The sequence below is a fragment of the Aquarana catesbeiana genome, linkage group LG04 (assembly GCF_042186555.1).
Source record: "Aquarana catesbeiana isolate 2022-GZ linkage group LG04, ASM4218655v1, whole genome shotgun sequence".
Classification (NCBI taxonomy): Eukaryota; Metazoa; Chordata; class Amphibia; order Anura; family Ranidae; genus Aquarana; species Aquarana catesbeiana.
The window spans coordinates 336,270,173-336,282,699 of record NC_133327.1 but is presented as its reverse complement, the minus strand read 5'-3'; the positions used below and the strand labels follow the sequence as shown (position 1 = coordinate 336,282,699).

The 12,527-nt window shown below is 43.6% G+C and overlaps 1 protein-coding gene and 1 long non-coding RNA gene across 6 annotated transcripts in view; one reads left to right on the top strand and one right to left on the bottom strand.

Moving 5' to 3' along the window:
* ANKRD6 (ankyrin repeat domain 6) overlaps window positions 1–12,527 on the bottom strand; it is a 345,397-nt gene that overhangs the window by 203,670 nt on the left and 129,200 nt on the right. The window lies entirely within an intron of this gene.
* The window catches only part of LOC141140113 (uncharacterized), an 84,090-nt gene that overhangs the window by 16,443 nt on the left and 55,120 nt on the right, over window positions 1–12,527 (top strand). Inside the window, exon 2 of the long non-coding RNA XR_012243895.1 lies at window positions 8,216–8,326. This is a non-coding gene — a long non-coding RNA (uncharacterized lncRNA). The remainder of the gene's footprint in view (window positions 1–8,215; window positions 8,327–12,527) is intronic.

Below are 12,527 nucleotides of genomic sequence, written 5' to 3'. Positions count from 1 at the left end.
TATATTTGCTACTAGAGGCAGATATTTTCTTTTCCCATTACTATTATTTGTTCTTGTCACTGAAAGAAAAAATATAAAACGTACACATTGTGGTAATAGCAGCCTTTTATCAACTGCCAACCTTTAACACACCCTGTCACCACTTTAAAGAATTGCAAGTGAAAGCAAAGAAAAATTAAGTATTTTATGCTTACTTGCGGCATTTTTACTTTAATGATTTTTTATTTACTTGCAATGTGTACTTGATATTGCTAGAAAATTTGACTGCTCCTGGAAGAGCCAATTGAATAGCACAGTCCCTCTCTCTACTTTCACACCATAGCATTCTCCTCTTCTGGGAGTATCTACTCACTGTGCTGAGCAAGCTCCTCTGCCCCTCACCTTCCTAGATAACCTTTCATATAGCTGCTATGGAAGAAGCAAAGGCAAATAGTATGGAGTGTAACTTGAGTGACAGCTCAGTCACATTCAAGATGGCAGCACTCCGCAGTACTCTCAGGCTACATGAGCTATATCAAGTTGGATTCTCTTAACTCTCTGTCTAGCCAGAGCAATTAATTATTCAGAATGGTTTAGAACAGTGTTTCCCAACCTTTATTTCAGTCAAGAAACCCTTTAAAATGATGTACAATCTTGAGGTACATTCTAAAATGTAAAAAAACTTAACCAACAGTAGTTACCTAACGCAGCAGCATCCACACACATAGGATGCCCAATGTTAAAGTAAACATTTGTTTTCTTTTAAATAACAAACATGTTATGCTTACCTGCTCTGTGCAATAGTTTTGCACACAGCAGCCCCGAACCTCCTCTTCTCCGTCCGATGCTCCTGACTTCTCCTCCCGCTGAGTACCCACCAAGTTGCTTGCAATGGGGGCACTCCTGAGCGCTTGCTCTTGAGCTAATCCTGTGTGTCTATAGGACACACAGAGCAGGGCCCGTCCCCGTCCCGCCCCCTTCTCGCTGGCTGTAATTGGCAGCAGTAAGAGCCAATGGCTACTGCTGCTCTATCTATAGTGCCTTAAAAAGTATTTATACCCCATGAAATGTTTCACATGTTGTCATATTACAACAAAAAACCTAAATGTGTTTAATTGGATTTTATGTGATAGACCAACACAAAGTGGCACATAACAACTGTGAAGTGGAAGGAAAATGATAAATGGTTTTCAATTTTTTTTATAAATATAAATCTGAAAAGTGTGACATGCATTTGTATTCAGCCCTTTTACTCTGATACCCATAACTAAAATCTAGTGGAACCAATTGCCTTCAGAAGTCACCTAATTAGTAAATAGAGTCCACCTGTTTGTAATTTAATTTCAGTATAAATACAGCTGTTCTGTGAAGCTCTCAGAGGTTTGTTAGAGAACCTTAGTGAACAAACAGCATCATGAAGGCCAAGGAACACACCAGACAGGTCAGGGATAAAGTTGTGGAGAAGTTTAAAGCAGGGTTAGGTTATAAAAAAATATCCCAAGCTTTGAACATCTTATGGAGCACTGCTCAATCCATCATCCAAAAATGGAGAGAGTATGGCACAACTGCAAACCTACCAAGATGTGGCCATCCACCTAAACTGACAGGCCGAGCAAGGAGAGCATTAATCACAGGAGCAGCCAAGAGGCCCATGGTAACGCTGGAGGAGCTGCAGAGATCCACAGCTCAGGTTGGAGAATCTGTCCACAGGACAACTATTAGTCATGCACTTCACAAATCTGGCCTTTATGGAAGAATGGCAAGATGAAAGCCATTGTTGAAAGAAAGCCATAAGAAGTCCTGTTTGCAGTTGGTAGAAGCCATGTGGGGGACAAACATGTGGAAGAAGATGCTCTGGTCAGATGAGACCAAAATTGAACTTTTTGGACCTAAAAGCAAAACGCTATGTGTGGCGGAAAACTGACACTGCACATCACCCTGAACACACCATCCCCATCATGAAACATGGGGGCAGCATCATGTTGTGAGGATGCTTTTTTTTCAGCAGGAACAAGGAAGCTGGTCAGAGCTGATGGGAAGATGGATGGAGCCAAATACAGGTCAATCTTAGAAGAAAACCTGTTATGCCTTGTTTCCACTGAGCGGATCGGTTCGGGTCGGTACAGTTTGAATGGCCTAGAATGGTCCGGTCTATTCTGGTGAGCGTTTCCACTGCAAGTGGGACCACAAGGGGCCATACAGGGTTTAGAAAAAATGCCTCAGCATAGCACAGCAGAGGGTTTTCTGTCAGCCAATTAGTGGAATTTATCGTAGCTCCGCCCTAACCGCCCTTCTATGGCCCCACATCTGAAGCAGGACCCTGAATGGAGCGGTACGGTTCAGTTGTATGGGCCGCTTTCATAATGGAAACACCCAAAATAGCGTACCGTACCGAACTGAACCAATCCGTACAGTGGAAACGAGGCATTAGAGTCTGCAAAAGACTTGAGACTGGGGTGGAGGTTCACCTTCCAGCAGGACAATGATCCTAAACATAAAGCCAGAGCTACAATGGAATGGTTTAGATCAAAGCATAGTCATGTGTTAAATGGCCCAGTCAAAGTCCAGACTTTAATCCAATTTAGAATCTGTGGCAAGACTTGAAAATTGCCATTCACAGACACTCTCCATCCAATGTGACAGAGCTTGAGCTTTTTTGCAAAGAAGAAAGGGCAAAAATGTCACTCTCTAGATGTGCAAAGCTGGTAGAGACATCCCCAAAAAGACTTGCATCTGGAATTGCAGCGAAAGGTGGTTCTAAAAAGTATTGGCTGAACACAAATGCACTCCACACTTTTCACATATTTATTTGTAAAAAAATGTTGAAAACCATTTTGAAAACCATTTATCATTTTCCTTCCACTTTTCCACAATTATGTGCCACTTTGTGTTGGTCTATCACGTAAAATCCAAATAAAATACATTTACGTTTTTGGTTGTAACATGACAAAATGTAGAAAATTTCAAGGGGTGTAAATACTTTTTTGGCAAGTTTTAGGCATTTTGCCAAGACACCCAGATGGCACCCTGGTTGAAAAAAAGAACACCGTGAATGTACATTGTAGCATTCATTTCAACACTGAGAGACTTAAAAAAACATGTTACTATCTAGTCAAGGGGTAGGCAAACTGCGGCACGTGAAGCCTCTTTTGCCGGCACTCGACTCCCTCCCCATCAGCAGAGCAGCGCAGGCCAGTGTCAGTGAGACACTAATGTATTCCAATTTCAGAATTCCCCACACCGCACCTGCACTGAGGGGGAAGCACTGTGCCCCCACACATTGTAAAAGATGGGAAACATAATTTGGTTCTCTAACTTTGCTGTAGCTGTGATCGTCAGCTCTTGTGATGGGGAAGAGATTGGGTGCATTTCTGGTGGGGGGGTGGTCCCTGTTTCCAGAAGGAGGAGGAGGACTGTCATTGGAGGAAGATGACTTGCTTAGTTGCCACAACCAATCTCAGAAAAAAGGAAAACCACAATCAGGTGACAGTTTGTGGAATTACTGTTAAGCTTCTGGGAACTTTGTTAAAATTATTCCTGAACCTCTGCGTCACTTACTACTGAACCCCTGCATTCTTAAGCCACAGCCAGTATTCAGCGCAATGAAAATCACACAGCACTTTTTCTCAGCTGCGTGAGCCCAACTTATGATCCTGCACACAGGCCCACTGCTTTCTGAAAATGCCCCTGACCTGAGCTCATCATTGCGCATCCATTCCAGATGCTTGTATGTGACATCACATACATCCCATATAAGCAGAGTTGGATCAGCAGGATGAGTGTGCCAGGACTGGTAGATGTGTCTCATCTCTGCTTCCTTTCACCACTCTGCATATCATGCATATTATCCCGAAGAGGGTACAGAGGTGGAGCAGATGAGCAGGAGGATACAGCGGTGGGGAAAATGAGTAGGAGGGATTCAGAGGTGGGACAGAAGAGCAGGAGGGTACAGCGGTGGGAAAAATGAGAAGGAGGGATTCAGAGGTGGGACAGAACAGCAGGAGGGTACAGCGGTAGGGAAGATGTGCAGGGAGGTACAGTGGTGGGGAAGATGAAAAGGGCGTTCAGCAGTGGGGTTACATTGGTGGCACAGATGAGCAGGGGGGTTTAGTGTTGAAGCAGATGAGAAGGGGGTTCTGTGGTGGGACAGAAAAGCAGGGGGATAGAGCAGGGGGGCAGATGTGAAAGGAGGTGTATTGGTGGGACAGATGAGCCGGTGGTTACAGTGGTGGGGCAGGAGAGCAGGGGGTACAGAGGTGAGACAGATGTGCAGGAGGTACATTGGTAGGCCAGATTAGAAAGAGGGTTACAGTGGTGGGGCAGATGGGTTCAGTGTTAGGACAGATGAGAAGTTGATTCAGTAGTGAGAAAGAAGAGCATGGGGATACGGCGGTGGAGCAGATGTGCAGGGAGGTACAGTGGTGGGGCAGATGAGAAAAGGGGCACACTGATGGGGCAGATGAGCAGGGGGGTTACACTGGTGGGACAGAAGAGTAAGTGGTAGGGCAGATGTGCAGGAGGTATAGTGGTGGGAGGGATGAGAAAGAGGTTTTAGCGGTGGGACAGAAAAGCAGGGGTGTACAGTGGTGGGGCAGATGAGCAGGGGGTTACAGTGGTGGGACAGATGAGTGGGGGGGTTCAGTGTTGGGCCAGATGAGAAGGGGGTTACAGTGGTGGGACAGAAGAGCAGGTGGGTACACCAGAAGGGTAGATGTGAAAGGAGGTGCATTGGTGGGACAGATGAGCAGGGGGTTACAGTGATTGGGCAGAAGAACAAGGGGGTACAGAGGTGGGGCAGATGTACAGGGGGGTGCAGTGGCGGGTCAGAGGAGAAATGAGGTACATTGATGGGACAGATGAGCAGGGGGTTACAGCGGTGGGGAAGAGGAGCAGAGGAATACAGAGGTGGGGCAAATGTGCAGAGGGGTGCAGAGGAGAAAGCAGGTACATCGGTGGAACACATGAGCAGGGGGTTACAGTATTGGGGCAGAAAAGCAGGGGAAACAGAGGTGGGACAGATGAGCAGATAAGTTCAGTGTTAGGACAGATGAGAAGATAGTTCAGGGGTGAGACAGAAGAGCATGGGGGTACGACGGTGGAGATGTGTAGGGAGGTACAGTGGTGAGGCAGATGAGAAAGGGGGGACATTGGTGGGGCAGATGAGCAGGGGGTTACAGTGGTGGGACAGAAGAGCAGGGTGATACAATAGTGGGGCAGATGTACAGAGGGTTACAGTGGTGGGGCAGATGTGCAGGGGGTTACAGTAATGAGAAAGGGGGTACATCGGTCGGACAGAAGAGCAGGGTGGTACAGTGGTGGGGCAGATGTACAGCGGGTTACAGTGGTGGGACAGACAAGCAGGGAAGTTCAGAGGTTCGGAGGTGGGGCAGATGTGCAGGGTAGTACAGTGGTGGGGCAGATGTACAGGGGGTTACAGTGGTGGGACAGATGTGCAGGGGGTTACAGTGGTAAAACAGATTTGCAGGGGGACAGTGATCTGAGGTGTGAAGGTGCATTAAAGAGGTGCTACTTTTTAAACAAGCCAGTAGCAAAAGGTATTCTAATACATTCTGCATCATATTTCAGCCCCAATTGTATAATCCTTACTTTATTCCACCTTTTTAACAGTTTGTTCTTACTGTGATAAGACAGGGCCATCTTAACTGTAGTCTTCCGAGTCCTGAGTGTAATATACTTCTGCCCTTTCAGCTGCAATCTCGTGCATGGGCATTGGGTAAATGAGGAGAGAATGAATGAGAATGTAGTCTCGCGATATCTCAGGCTGAAATCTCGTGCATGGACATGGAGTGTATGAATGAGACTGTAGTCTCGCGATATCTCAGCGCAGTGCCATGGGGAACTGATATGACAGACACTGCGTTCTAACGGCACACTTCTTAATGGGTGAAGCCTGCTGTGGGGGGGGGATGAGCATGTGCGGCCGATGTCACTACAAAGAATAACAGATTACATGGCAACAGAGCAAGTAAGATGACATTTACATACAGCATCAAGCAGTGCTTTTAATGACAGATTAGGCAAAAGTTATTGGGGAATGTTTAAAACCACTTTAAATGGTGGCTGATCTGAGGCGTGAGAGTGCAGGATGTTAATTTCTCAAGTAGTTTACAGCATTTACTTTATAAAAAATCCTTTTCATGATTGTGAGTGTGAAGTTGACATTTTTTTGTTATGAAATTGGCATGCTCAATTTCTTTGAAAACATTTTTCGGCACACTGCGCTCAAAAGGTTGCCTACCCCTGATCTAATCTGTACATGGGATCACTCTTTTTAGGGACAGATTGGTTTTAATTTACAAGTTTAAGAAAAGCAGTAAGAAAAAGAAGCAGTAAACACAGTAAATTGATGCACATAAACATTTTTAAAAAATCCTCTATACATTTTTGAATAGATGTACGTAATGTACTTTTTAAACATTTATTATATGTGAAGAAAGGCTGAAGTACTGCCATCCTTATCTACAGTACATATGCATGGCTCAAAATATTGTTTCTATTCACTATAAAGAGCCTATTTCACCCACACTTTTTCTAGCTGGAAACGGCACATAGAGCTGCTACATTAAAGTGTTAGTAAACTAAGACAAATAGAACAAAGAAAATCTTCTCCCTGCAAGTTAATGTCATAATGTGCTAGTATGCATTGCTAGTTACCTGAAAATGAAGCCCTTCAGCAGTCACCATGTCGCAGTGTTTGCTTCTTATAGTACTAACGCTCATAACTGAACTCCAGGCAAAGTGCTATACCATGGGTCTCTAAATGGCGGACAGCGGTCCCGAACTGAACCGAGGGACAGTCCTGTCCAGACCATGGCCGTGCCACTGTCAAAGCTTGGTATCCTTTTCTGGATCTCCCATTTGGCCACCAATGTCATCCTTACAGCGGGAACGTGGGTGCGGGTGGGAGCTGCTGCTGCCCTCCGTCCACATCTCTAGCTCCTCCCACTCCGTCTGCTGTAAGGATGACATTGATGGCCAGGCGGAAGACTCGGGAGTGGACCCCAAGATAATTAGTGTCTCTGCCCTGCCAAAGGTACCATAGCACTGTGCAGGGGAGACTTGCACTGTAAGGGGCAATGTGTTTTGAAGAGGCACTGTTAAGGGGCACTGAGTTTTGAAGAGGCACTGTGTTGTGAAGAGTCACTGTTAAGGGGCACTGAGTTTTGAAGAGGCACTGTGTTGTGAAGAGGCACTGTTAAGGTCCACTGTGTTGTGATGGGGCACTGTGTTGTGACAAGGCACTGTTAAGGGGCACTGTGTTGTGAAGGGGCACTGTGTTGTGAAGATGTACTGTGTTATTAAGGGGCACTGTGTTGTGAAGGGGAGCTGTGTTATTAAGGGGCACTGTAATGTGTTATGGGTGTATTGTAATGTGTAAAGGGGCACTGTGATGTGTTATGGGAGTACTGCAATGTGCTATAAAGGGGCACTGTGATGAGTTGTAAAGGGGCACTGCGATGTAATGGGGCACTGCGATGTGAAGGGGAACTGAAGACACTGTTGGACTGCTTTTAAGGGTGGACTGTGATGTACAGGGGGACTGTGGACACTGATGTAAAGAGAGGACTGTGATGTAAAGGGCAATGCGATGTAAAGGGACACTGACATGTAAAGGAGGACTGTGATGTGAAGCTGACTACGATGTGAAAGGTAAGCTGAAGAGAATGATGTACAGGAGGGACCATTATGTATTATAGCACTAACATGAGATTCAGACCTCAGCCAGAAGCTGACTGGACCTCTGTAAATTTTAATTCAAGACCCCTGCACTATACACACTTGAAATACATTTAGGTAGCTGTTTTACCTTTCATTGATTTTGTAATACTGTTCAACTGTTCCTGAGCTTTCTAGCCTTGAAGAGACCCTTGTGGGACACCTAGCTCAGAAAAATGCACTAAAAAGGTGCATGTAGCAATTCTGGCAGTGCACCGAACCTCCATTGGCAAAGTGTGTTGGGATGCCATACAGAATGAACGGCACTGCATCACACCAACGCATGTAACCTTCCGCCAAGCAATTGTGTGGATGGGCCCTAACAGGCAGCATAGCTAGTTTGGTGGCTCACAATTCTCTACAGCAGATAAGGAATATAGTTTGCTCTGTTTCCTCTGCCTCAGCCTTTATTTGGATATTGAAAGTAATTGCAAATGCTTGTCTTAAAAAAAATAACAAACAGGTTTATATTCGCTTGCTCCGAACCTCCTTTTTTCAGGTTCCCTGCCAGTCAATGGCTCACGCTGCCTGGCCAAAGCCAGTGAGACCTGAAAGCGAGAAGAGAGAAGAGCTGAAGACATGCACAGTGCTGGATCGAATGAGGGCTCTGGTGGGGGGTGGGGGGGATACTCATATCTAAACATTTTTACCTTAATGCAAGGAATGTATTAAAGAGTATGTAAACCCAAAATTTTATATTCCTGATATGTGCCTGCTGTACCATGCACTTGTATGAAAAAGTATCCTGTTCTTTGTGTATTACTTCCTTTGTGTGAAATCTCTGGTGTTCCTGTCAGTTCCTCTGCTTTCCTATTAAAAACTGACAACACTAATCAGAAAAACACAGTGTGGTCAGTTCTCTAGCTATGATGGGAACTCAGTGTGCTATCCTTCATTGATCAGACTTGTCCTGACATCGCCCCCCCCTTCCAGCCACCAACCCCGCATAGCCTTACACTGGGACAATCAGTGCACTGCTGCTTCTCTTCCCCCAGCTCTCTATGTTGCTGAGAACAGAGGGAACGTGACCAAAAAATAAAAAAAAAAAAAAGGAAAAGAAGGTATTTTAAATGTTTTTATATTTATACACAAATGTTTTGCCTTTCATTTCTATGTTAAACTAAGCCCTGGTTCACACCAGTGTGGCCTTGAAATCGTGCTACTTCAACGCGATTTCAAAGATGCCCAATCAGTGTGATTTTAATGTGCCATTTTATTGCAGGTTGTGATTTCATTTAACAGAAGTCAATGCAAGTTTGCAATTAAATTGCAAAAAAGTAGTGCAGGAACCATTTTCAAAGTCGCAATGATTTGATCGGTTCCATTGCCAGCAATCGGGTGCAACTTGTCATGCGATTTTGAATTGTCAAGTCACATGACAAATTGCACTGGTGTGAACCAGGGTTAAATGGGCTGTTTTACAGGTTAATCGTTTAAAATCACTTTAACCTCCCTACATACATACATTACTGTATCAAATTATTTTACATGCCTTTTGTCCGTAGTGCTTTGTCCAGTGCCCTGCATACACATTTATATTATGTATACTGTTCTTTCTGCCTGGAAACTTGAGATTTTCCATAGCAACCAAAAAGTGTCCCAGTGATGATAAATTAGAATCACTTGCAGAATTGAGCGATAGTGATTCGTGGGGAAATTCTTCATCAAACACTGAAAGTGACGATAGCGACAATTCTGCAACTGAGCACATTTCAGTGTTTTTGAGTTGATTACATTATTGAATAAATCTTATTATTATTATATTATTATTTGTTATAATTATTTATAGTTATTTATTATATTATAATTTATGATTTTGTGTTTCAAACTTTATCATACCTGGGATAGTTACATAGTTACATAGTAGGTGAGGTTGAAAAAAAGACACAAGTCCATCAAGTCCAACCAATGTGTGTGATTATATGTCAGTATTATATTATATATCCCTGTATGTTGCGGTCGTTCAGGTGCTTATCTAATAGTTTCTTGAAACTATCAATGCCCCCCGCTGAGAACACCGCCTGTGGAAGGGAATTCCACATCCTTGCTGCTCTTACAGTAAAAAACCCTCTACGTAGTTTAAGGTAAACCTCTTTTCTTCTAATTTTAATGAGTGGCCACGAGTCTTGTTAAACTCCCTTCTGCGAAAAAGTTTTATGCCTATTGTGGGGTCACCAGTATGGTATATGTATATTGAAATTATATCCCCTCTCAAGCATCTCTTCTCCTGAGAGAAAAAGATCAGTGCTCACAACCTTTCTTCATAACTAATATCCTCCAGACCCTTTATTAGCTTTGTAGCCCTTTTTTGTACTCGCTCCATTTCCAGTACATCCTTCCTGAGGACTGGTGCCCAGAACTGGACAGCATACTCTAGGTACGGCCGGAACACAGTCTTATAGAGTGGGAGAATTATCGTTTTATCTCTGGTATTAATCCTCTTTTTAATGCATGCCAATATTCTGTTTGCTTTGTTAGCAGCAGCTTGGCATTGCTGAGCCTATCATCTACTAGGACCCCCAGGTCCTTTTCCATCCTAGTTTCCCCCAGAGGTTCTCCCCCCAGTGTATAGATTGCATTTATATTTTTGCCACCCAAATGCATTATTTTACAATTTTCTACATTGAACCTCATTTGCCATGTAGTTGCCCACCCCATTAATTTGTTCAGATCTTCTTGCAAGGTTTCCACATCCTGCGGAGAAGTTATTGCCCTGCTTAGCTTAGTATTGTCTGCAAACACAGGGATTGAACTGTTTACCCCATCCTCCAGGTCGTTTATGAACAAATTAAACAGGATTGGTCCCAGCACAGAACCCTGGGGGACCCCACTACCCACCCCTGACCATTCCAAGTACTCCCCATTTATCGCCACCCTCTGAACTCGCTCTTGTAGCCAGTTTTCAATCCATGTATTCACCCTATGGTCCATGCCAACGGACCTTATTTTGTACAGTAAACGTTTATGGGGAACTGTGTCAAATGCTTTTGCAAAATCCAGATACACCACGTCTACGGGCCTTCCTTTATCTAGATGGAAACTCACCTCCTCATAGAAGGTTAATAGATTGGTTTGGCAAGAACGATTCTGCATGAATCCATGCTGGTTACTGCTAATGATACCGTTCCCATTACTAAAATCTTGTATATAGTCCCTTATCATCCCCTCCAAGAGTTTACATACTATTGATGTTAGGTTAACTGGTCTGTAATTCCTAGGGATGTCTACTAGACTCTTGTTTGGACAGATTTAAGTGAGTTATTTAGAATTACAGACCTACAATATAAAACAAATTTCTATGCAAAACAATGTACCGCTTTCAGCATCAAAAATCTGACATAATCATACCGCCAGGAAAGTTAAGGTAAAAAAAGTTTAGGCTTTATAACGACTTGAAGGAGCAGCAGAAAATAAATGAGGTCATCACTGTTCTCCTGTTATAGTGTTCCCTCCAAACACATGAGCATGCTTGTCTGGATGTTTACTGCTCCTTCCACTTCACTTCCTTCTGGTCAAAGTGTTGCTTTGCAAAGAATCATACAAGCTGGCAATTTTTTAATGACTATATAACTGCACAATAACAACATCAATTTTTATATCAGTACACGGTTTTGCTTTACATCTGGTCCTTGTTGTGACAATCAGCACAATTATACAGATGGGATTTTTATGAGTATAGTATACAAGACACAAGCTGGCCATAGATATTACAAGGATACTCACTTGATTCTAGCCAATTGCTCTCAGAAGTATGAAAACCTGGTTCAATTTCTGTTTTATTTCCCCAAAGTGATACTGAAAGCAGTTTGCCTCCTTCACCATACAGTTCTCCATCTATGCTCAGAGGAACACAGCACACACGTGTTCTGAACTGCCAGCTGTCAAACTTACCTCCAGGCGGTAGGATCATGAGAAAAGGATTGTAACCCGTATGGTTAACAGAACATTGATTCGACTGTTGCTGCTTGTCTTAAATCAAAGGCGTTTGAATTTAGGTCATTTGGGGCTTACAGAATTCTGAGAGGCAGCAACAATTAGGGTTGAAAATGAAGGACTTGGATGATCAATTCATTTATGAGAAACATATTTCTGCTGAAATCTGTCTGTACAGATGTTAACATTAAAGCCCAGTTCCAGGCAAGCATTTTTCTTGCTCATCAACATCCCCAAAAAAAGTCTATTTTTACTCAACATATATTCCTGTCAAATAACCCTTAACAGTGCGTCTTCCAGAAGTGAATACCAGTGATGCACTGAGACAGTGCAGGCTGCTGCTGACTAGCCTTGTTTCTGCCCCTTGAAGCATCCTCTGGCTGAATACCATTAGAGATTTTAGAACCTCCAAGGCCACCACTCATAGACAGGCCAAAGGGAAAGTCCCTGTCACCAGACAGGGATGACAAAGAATGACCCTTCCACTTTACAGTCTAGATACAGAAATCTCTGAACCTGGCACGTCATGTGACTATAAATTTAGGTAAATGCTCAGATTTTTTTTTTAATCTATTACATTTATTAGAGGGTGTGTATATAAGTAGTAGTGGGGCTGGGTCCCTGGCACTAAAAATCCACTGTTTGGTAGCCATATTAAATAATTATTTTCAGTGCCCTAGCACAGAGAAGCGCTGACAGATACAAATCCCAGCAGATGCTATGTAATAAAGGCTTCATTCACACTAGCGCATAGGTCTGTACACCTATAAAGAGGCATTTTTTTATACACCCGGAGCAGTGTACAGCCATGCCCAGAAGCCTGTTAAAAATGTCAACATGCAGAAGACCCCATTTAGAGTCACAACATCCAATTTTTT